The 9600-nt window shown below is 33.1% G+C and overlaps 1 long non-coding RNA gene across 1 annotated transcript; it reads right to left on the reverse strand.

The window, feature by feature from the left end:
* Positions 1 to 666: 666 nt before the first annotated feature.
* Positions 667 to 3155, reverse strand: LOC105971436 (uncharacterized). Its single transcript, XR_016029142.1, has 2 exons — positions 1076 to 3155; positions 667 to 921 (listed from the first exon to the last, which is right to left on the reverse strand). It is a non-coding gene; the product is annotated as an uncharacterized LOC105971436 (long non-coding RNA).
* Positions 3156 to 9600: the final 6445 nt, after the last annotated feature.

Here is a 9600-nt window from a genome sequence, read left to right on the forward strand (position 1 = left end):
TACTAAAAGTAATTTAACGGTTAGACTGAACAAAATAAATTCCGTATAAGGATCGGAGCACTTAAAAACCAATTGCATTTGTGCAATTGTGTCATAAGCATTACTTGTGTATAACATTTTCCAAATGCAGTGGAATACTTAATACTTATGTATGAAGGGGGTGTAGCATGATCGATTGATGATTTCAGACTCAAAAACATAAATATAGTGGTGAAAATGAAGTAGGGTTAATCTTGTGTCCTTGATTGTAATTAATATGAATTCTTTGAGACAGCCAATTAAATTCGCCGTCATCCAAAAGTACAGCTCATTTTGACTTGTCAACTATAGTTAAATGGACTCTCTGGATAGAAACGGCAACGAAAAAAATAAGACAACTTTTTATCTGACTTTTTTTAAGTGTTTTTTTTTTTTTGTTCTTTTTGGTTTTTTTTTTTTTACGTCCGCCGTTAAATGTTGACCGTAATTACTTGTAACACCCTCCATGTCGTTTATATAATTAAGAATAGTTTTTAGAAAAATGAACTTTATTAAAACCTTCGGATCCTATTTGATCCTTTAGAAAATAAGTTTGGAAATCGTCAAAGCATTTTTCTTTCTTCAAAACATAACCCACATTTGAAAGATATAATTTTCATAAAGAGTGCTACTTCAACATAGACGGGGTTTTAAAGCAATACTTGTAATACAGCGGAACACAAAATAACTTTATTTTACATACACCCCGGTTTAATAGACTAGATTCCTAAGGAGAGTACATTATAAAAACTTCTCAAATTAAAACACTTAAAGAGAAAGTGACTGATATAATCTTTGAAAATAGTCGGTCGGTATAAAAGCTCGTGATTCCTCGAACTCCGCTCCACCAGTTTCCATAACCGCTTCGAGAACCTCAACCTTGACATGGGCGACGAGTTTCCCCTGCTTAACGTATACTCACAAGGTGTACTCACATAAACAAAATGTTGTATTAACATGGGGATGCATCGACCAATTAGTTGTAGTACATATAGACATCAAGTCTCTATAGTCTGTATTAACATATATAACGCATAAATGCAATATGACGGGATACCTATCAGATTTATAACATGGTTATCGGTAATAGACGTCGATATTCTGAGCCCGTTTATTAATGGAAGCTATCCACTCTATAGTCTATAGTACCGTAGTTGGAATACCGGCCCCTCCGTATTTCCGTGTCTACTCGACCGATAGCCATTTAAGATTCTGACTTCCTATACTGACCATGCAATATCATAAATGACAAATCATATAAACAATTCAAAACGTATAAATAAACATAATCATACTTATGTCAATACAATTACTATAATGTGACGGTATCCCTAGCAGATTCATAACATGGTTATCGGTAATAGACGTCGATATTCTGAGCCTGTTTTGAGGGGAGCTACCCACTCTAGTCTATAGTACCGTAGTTGGAATACTGGCCCCTCGTATTCCCGTGTCTACTCGACCGATAACCATATTACGATTCTGACTTTCCTACACTTGACCATGCAGTACCATAAATGACACATCATTGGACTCCAATAATATAAGCATGTTAGATCGAACTTACACTTAGCATAAAACACGTAACCATATAACACATAACCAAATAGCTAACAAACATATTCAAACCATTTTCTCCCTTAGAGTTTCTTCTTCAAATAACTCGCATAATCAATTCAAATTGCATAAATAAACATTCTTCTAATTCACATATATTATTCAACATACACGTACCACATACAAGAGGTATCACATACAAGAGAAGGGGATTATCATATTATTTCATATAACCACTTTCATAATTATAACATACCAACGTGATTATCTTAAATGCAATTCATGCGTTTTCTAGGTTATACATTTATGTTAACATATAAGCATACGATAATCATAATAGCACGTACGCATATAATATATGAAATCCAAATCCACATTTTCTATTTCAAAGAACTACAAGGAAATCTGGCAGATTCGGCACTTCAACTTTGGAAATTCATATCTCTTAAACCGTACATACAAGCATTATGAAATTTCCAAAAAACCTCCACATGTATATGATTTATACCATGTTAAAACAGTTCAGTAAAATACTTATCCATGGGAGAGAAATAATTCATTTAGTACAGTAACACCAGCAGAATTTCAGAACAGAGCATTCAACTTTAAAACTACTAATTAAATCATTCTTTCAACGAAACACCATGAAATTTCAAGGAGAATAAGATTTATAAGTCTATAAACATATCCAGTTGGAATCGCATGAATCGGAACAAGATAAAATATAATTTAACACATAAATCATAGATGACTCAGAAATCCTGCAGTTTCAGAAAACGGTTCATAACTTGATCAATATAATTCCAAATTTCGCATACCGTATATCAAAACGAAGCTAACAGAAATATCTACACGCACAATTAATTTCATAATTTTCAGAAAATAAATCATCGATGAAACATGCACTGGAACCTGAGGCTACGAATCTGGAAATCGAATTAGGGTTCATTGAAATCTATGTTTCATGACCTAGATCCCTAAATCCGATTCCTAAGCATATTAATCAATTAAATCACATAAACATCATCTTATTATTATCATTAATTCAGTAGAAGGACCAAAAGTCCTTACCTCTTTGAAGAAAATCGAATACAAGGAAGAAGAGGAAACCGAAGGATTCTCGGAGCTTTGGCTGAAGGCTTTTGGGGCTGAACTTGGAGCTATCCCCTGTCCGATCCTCTTGATGGTCTTGGGGAATTTTATAGGGAAATCAATCCCATTAATTAGATGTCAAACTCCCCAGAGAAGAAGGGGAAATTTTGATGAGTTTCATTGAGTCTTCGGGTGAAGCTGCCGTGGAATGAGAGGAAGAAGAGTCCAGACCAAAATCCTCGTTTCTTCTTTAAGAAGAAGAAGGAACCGCCGCAGGTAAATTGAGAAGGAAAGAGGAGGAATCTTCCTTGGCTTATACTAGGAAATTAGGAGGAAATTTCCCAAGGACTGTAATGCAATATCTAAAACCATTGGGGTCTTAATAGCAATTAATCAAATATTTGCAATTCAATGATTTCCTTAATCCTTTAATACCTGGCAACTTAATACGCATATATAGTACAGCACATATACGGCACATACACACACTACACACATGGTATATATATACACAGCTCAAACAGATATATCTATACTCGTTAAATCATAAAACATTTAGGGATAAATTGCATAGCTTAATTACTACATCATAACTCACGTAGCACAACATTCACATATATGTATCTACATTCATTAAACCATAAATCGTAAAACAATTAAAGATACATTGCATAGATTAATTATCATATCATAATTTTCATGAGACCATATAAATTATAATTAAGCATGTACATGAGAAACAAATCACTATAATCTAAATTTAATATCAATATTAGCATAGATTAATTATTCGTTTAAAGCACATAATTCATTTAATCACATAGATAGAGTTACTCAATTATCTAACCAAATCGAGTCGATCACATTAAATAAAATATTATAGATCACATAAGCAGTTAGGATGCAATAAACATCCACTAGATAATTCATGAAATGGAAATCATCGATTTACTCAATATAATTTCATATAATATGCTTATGAAAATGCGGGGCGTTACAATTGTGTTGTCACTGACAGTAAATTAACATAATTATACTGTCAATGGCAGTTAATTAACGTAATTGTACTGCCGTTGACAATACATTTATGTAACTGTTCTGCCGTTGACAGTAAATTAACGTAATATTATTATTTTTTATTTTTTATTATTTATTTTTATTTTGTTTGATTTGTTGACAAGTCAACGTAATTATATTACTGTCGTTGACTGTGAAATAAACTGTAAGCACAATAATATTACAGTCAACAACATCAATATTATTATTTTTTTGGATTTTTTGTTTTGTTTGAGTTATTCACGGAGTAACGTAATAAAATTACAGTTTATTATTGTAATATTACTCTAAACACAATAATATTACTGTGGTTGACGGTAATATTATTGTTGTTATAGTAATATTTCTATCAACTACATCAATATTATTATTTTGTTTGAATTTTTTTTGTTTGTTTGAGTTATTCACGAAGTAACGTAGTAGTATTACTGTCTATTATTGTAATATTACTGTGGTTAACGGTAATATTACTGTTGTTATAGTATATTACTGTCACTTACAGTAATATTAATTCTTTTGGCCTTTTATTATGTTTACATTTGTTGAACAGTCAACGTAATAATATTACTCTATTACACAATAATAATGAGTTTTGTTGTGTTAATATTAATGTGCTAGAGATTAATATAACAATATTACTGTGTAAAACTATAGTATAGTTAATTTTACTGTGTTTAACAATAATATAGTTAATATTACTGCCAATCACAACAATATTGCTGTTTAAACGAAGAAAAAAAATGTTACAGAAAAAAAAAGAAAAAATCGAAAACTCAACGCCGAAATCCGGCAGCAAAATATTTTCTTTTGAAAAAAAATAGTTTTGGGTCAATATTGAATAATTTGTGAAATTTAGGGTCAAACTGAGGTTAAATTAAATTAAGGATGAAATTGGAGCATATTAAAGTATCAGGGGCTATTTTAGTCTTTTACAAAAATCTGGACCATGTGTGGACTTATTTGTAAAGGAGTTTTTTGTTTAGGTCTTTTTATGAATAAGTACACATTGATGTGCTTATTTGTAATGGTCCCTAAAAAATAAATATTAATATAGAAAATTTCATTAATAATAAAAAATAAAATAAAAATATAGCTTTTTTACCTATATTATATTATTTTTTTTAAATGCAATTTTTTCTCAAGAAAAAGCCCGACCATAATTGGTGGCCTCGTCTTTAATTTTTTGACAAATTCGAATTAACTGTTAATTGCCATTTTTGTTGGTTTTTATATTTTATATTTTATATTATTTTTGTAAGGGTAATATGTTTGACACCCCTAATATTAAACCTAATTAGATGTAGGGACAACCTCAAATAGAATCTTTTAACTAAATCCTTAATTAAAAACAAAAATTGATATACATCCTTCTAACTTTTTTTAACCCAAAAATACCTTTAATACATGTTACGTTTTTCTCTCACTCTCCTTCTTCTCCTCTCTCTCTTTTCCGCGGCCCTAACTACTCCCCTTATGTGTCTCTCTTTCTCTATTATTTTGTGTCGCCCAACCTCTTCTCTCTTACGCTTTGTTTCTTTATTTTCCTCTCACTTTTAATAAATCTGAGTTTTTCAAGTTCTGCGACGGTGAGAAACGGATCCGCAACCGACAGCAAAAATTGATGGAGTGGTACTATTTTTGTTTACTTTACAACAATCAGGAATGGAGAAACACGCATTACAGGTTGGACTTTGAATTCGTCAAACAACTTTTACACCCCACATCACAACTCCACCAATTTTATTTTTATTTTTATCCGAAGAAAAATATAATTAATTAAATAGCACAAACATAAAACAAAGTTTTTGTTGCTGTCAAGTAAATGGATCTGCAATCGATGCACCATCGTTTTTGTGTGCGTGGTGTCATGGAATGATTGGCGAGGTGTTTCTATGGTGGCGATTTGCTCGTTGCACGTTTTGGGTGGTGACTACGGAGGGATGAGGTGAATTCATGGTATGTGGAGCTTCGTCGTTGCGTACTCGACGAGGACGGCTCGACGGTGGTTGTCGCTTGCTATCGGCGCTAGGATTCAAAAGGGCAAAACTAGGGTTTCTTTAATGACTATAGTTGTCTATGAGTATCTGACGGCGCTGTGAATAAAAAGATCCACGCTAGGGTTCAAAACCACGAATCTAGGGTTTCAGAATAACTATAGTAGTCTACGGTTTCCTACACGTGACTATGGTTTCAGAATTACTATAGTAGTCTATGGTTTTCTACAACTAACTATGAGTGACTACGGGTGATGGTGCTCAAATGAGGATTGAACAACCCAACGATCTTTGAGCTCGCAATGATAGAGAATGTCGAAGGTCACTGCCACGTGGAATGATCAACAAGAATCATTGGAAGAATCCACACCGGAAGTTGATGATTTTCGTAAACTCATTGAAGAGTGGTGTATCCCTCTATATGATGGATGCCAAGAAAATTCTAAACTTTCATTCGTGTTGGAATTCTACAAAATTAAATCTCGAGGCAAGATGAGCGATAAGAAGTTTTCAGACACACTCCAACTAATTAAAAAAATTCCTGGTCTAAATATTCCCGACTCTTTTTATGAAGTTAAGAAGTTGATTGGGAAATTGTGGTGTGGTTATGTGAAAATTGATGCATGTGAGAATGATTGCATGTTGTTCTGGAAGGATGATACATACTTAGATTCATGTAGAGTCTGCAATGCTTCACGATGGAAGTACCCAAAAAGGTTTTGCGACACTTCCCCTTGATTCCGAGGCTTAAGCGTTTATTTATATGTGAGAAAACATCCATTAACATGAGATGGCATGCGAAGAATCGATGTGACGATGGAGTTCTCAGGCATCGTGCTGATTCCGATGCGTGGAAAGAGTTCGATAAGAAACATGAGTCATTTTCTTTGGAATCCCGAAATGTAAGGCTAGGTTTGGCTACAGATGGTTTCAATCCATTTGGATCATTAAGTAGTAAGTATAGCACGTGGCCTGTCATTCTAATGATTTACAATTTGCCACCAAATTTGTGCATGCAACGTTCTCATATGATGATGTCATTGCTTATTTCTGGTCCCAAGGGACCTAAAAATGGCATTGATGTTTATTTGCAACCATTGATAGATGAGCTGAAGGAGTTGTGGATTTCGGGAATTCAAACTTTTGATATGTCCACCAAACAATACTTTAATATGCGAGCGGCCCTCTTGTGGACTATTAATGACTTCCCGGCACTTGGTAATTTATCGGGGTGGAGCACGAGCGGTTATCTTGCTTGTCCTAGCTGTGCTGAAGATACCGTATCTGAGCGTTTGTACAAGTCAAACAAACAATGTTTTATGGGACATAGCCGCTTTCCAGAGGAAGGGGCACCACCTCCACCATCCGGGGAAGATGTCTTATCAAAAACGGAGGGAATCGATGTTGTATTTGGCGTAGGCCAAGCAGTTCATAGAGATTCTCAATGGAGAAAGAGAAGTATTTTCTTTGAATTGCCTTATTGGAAAGATAATTTGATACGTCATAACCTGGATGTCATGCATATTGATAAGAATATTGGGGAATTGTTACTAAAGTGGCTATTAAATCTTCTTAGCAAAAATGATGGTTTTGAAAATGCAAAGGAGGACATTGAAAAGATAAAAAAACCACCATCTGGTAAGATTGGTCCACGGTTTCCCACTCCAGTCCCAAAACTTGGGAAGTATCACAAGATGTCTGTCCAGTCTAAGAAATCGCTTTGTGATGTTATATCAAACATTAAGGTTCCTAAAGGCTATGCATCCAATATAGCCCGTTGTGTGAATAAATTTCTTTTGATTTTTTTTTCTAATTCGTCATGTTCAAATAAATTTAATCGAAGTTTATTAACATGTGTATATTCACAGTCCAAGTCTGATAAATGTCGAGAATCCCGAATGAAAATCCCTACCGACCACCATTGGGGTCGAACTAGTATTAGTGGGTGGTCTCATGAACATGTAAGTCTAGTCTTATATATTTTTTTGTTAAATTTTTCGTATTATATTCATGTATATTTTATATTAACTTTTTTTTATAAATTTTTATTACAGCTTCAAAAATTTGGTAAAGCTCCTACCGTGGTTGATAAATATAAAAAAGGCTATATGCGTATCGACCCATTGATGCCATTCGTGGAATCCGGGTCATCCACGGAGGAGGGTGAGAGAGCAGAACCATATACTGGGATTGGAATTCCTAAACAACGTGCTATTGCGGTAAGTTTTCATCCTTAATTGTTTTGTATGTTGAATTAGTTGGTGGGTTTTTTGTTTTGGTATTGTGTGTTTGATCTATTGTTTGGTATATATGTTAAATTGTGTTTGATCTATTGTTTGATATATATGTTGAATTTGTTGATGTGTTTTCTATGTATTGATATTTTTTTGGTATGTCCATACAATAGATGTTATGCTGCCCAATTTTTTGTTTAATTTATGAATTTATGGTTATTTATTTGTATTTTCAGGAAGACTTGGAAAGAGTATACGAAGAGTGTATTAATGATGGAAAAGATCAAAGTACGGCCGACTCAATAGCTTGTGAAAGAGTGTTGGGTAAGACAAAAGTACTTGGGATTCAAAGCTCAACCACTAAGAAAGTTGCAAGATCAAGATTTTCTTTTGTTAGAAATGAAGAGTTGGAGACTAAAGTCGAGCTCTTAGAAGGAGAATTGCAAGAATCGCGAGATGAAGTGAGCTCACTTAAAGAATCTTTGAACTCATTACTTAATACTTTAAGACAAAAAGGAATTGTCGATCAGCCCGTCTCCAAAACTCCAAATTCGGGTACATCAAATGACGACGAAGAACGACTCAATTCGGATTAATTTCATTTTGTAATGCAACAATATTTTTCTAAGTTTTTATGTAATTCTAGATTCGTATATGTACGTACTGTTGACTTGGTATTTAATTTTATGTAGACTTCAACTTTAAAACTGCAGTGTAATTTAGTTTAGTAGTTTAATTGTTTTAGTGAAATTAATAATTATTTACAGGTAATTTATTATATGAAATAATATATATATATATATATATATATATATATATATATATATATATATATATATATATATATATATATATATATATATATATATATATATATATATATATATATATATATAACTGTACAGTAATATTTGCGATGAATATAATCATTTTCGTCGCAAATAAAGTACGTCGATGTACTATATTTCATCGTAAATGTTGTTTTGGTAAAACTAAATATTGCGACGAATAGTTAACATTCGTCGCAAACATTGGCGACGAACAGAGAAATATCGTGGCAATGCGTTGCGACGATATATATATTTCGTCGCAAACTAATATTATTTTATTTTTGTTGAAATTTTTATTTTGCGACGAAAATAAAAAAACGTCGCACAAACGACGACGATAGTGTAGATATAAATGTCGCAAACACAAAAATCTAATTTATTATATAAAATCGACTTTGTGCGACGAAAATATACTTCGTCGCCCCACTAGCGACGAAACCAAGCGTTCGTCGCACCGTTTGCGACGGGATCATTGGGGTCGAATTTGGACCCCCAGTGCGACGAAACGGAAATCGTCGCACGAGTCCTAATTTCGTTGCAAGAGTCCTATTTTCGTCGCAAGTGTTCGTCGCCTGTAGCCGGTTTTCTACTATCGATACCAATACTAATATCAATATACTTATACATATATTGATACTGATACTGATACTGATACTTATATTGATACTGATACTGATACTGATACTGATATTTATACTCATACTCATACTCATACTAGTGTTGTTATTGATAATGATACTAATACTGATAATGATACCGATACTAATAATAATATTGATATTGATACTAATACTGATACTGATACTCATACTGATACTA

This window comes from Erythranthe guttata, chromosome 13, assembly GCF_056151865.1.
Source record: "Erythranthe guttata isolate IM_541 chromosome 13, IM_541, whole genome shotgun sequence".
Lineage (NCBI taxonomy): Eukaryota > Viridiplantae > Streptophyta > Magnoliopsida > Lamiales > Phrymaceae > Erythranthe > Erythranthe guttata.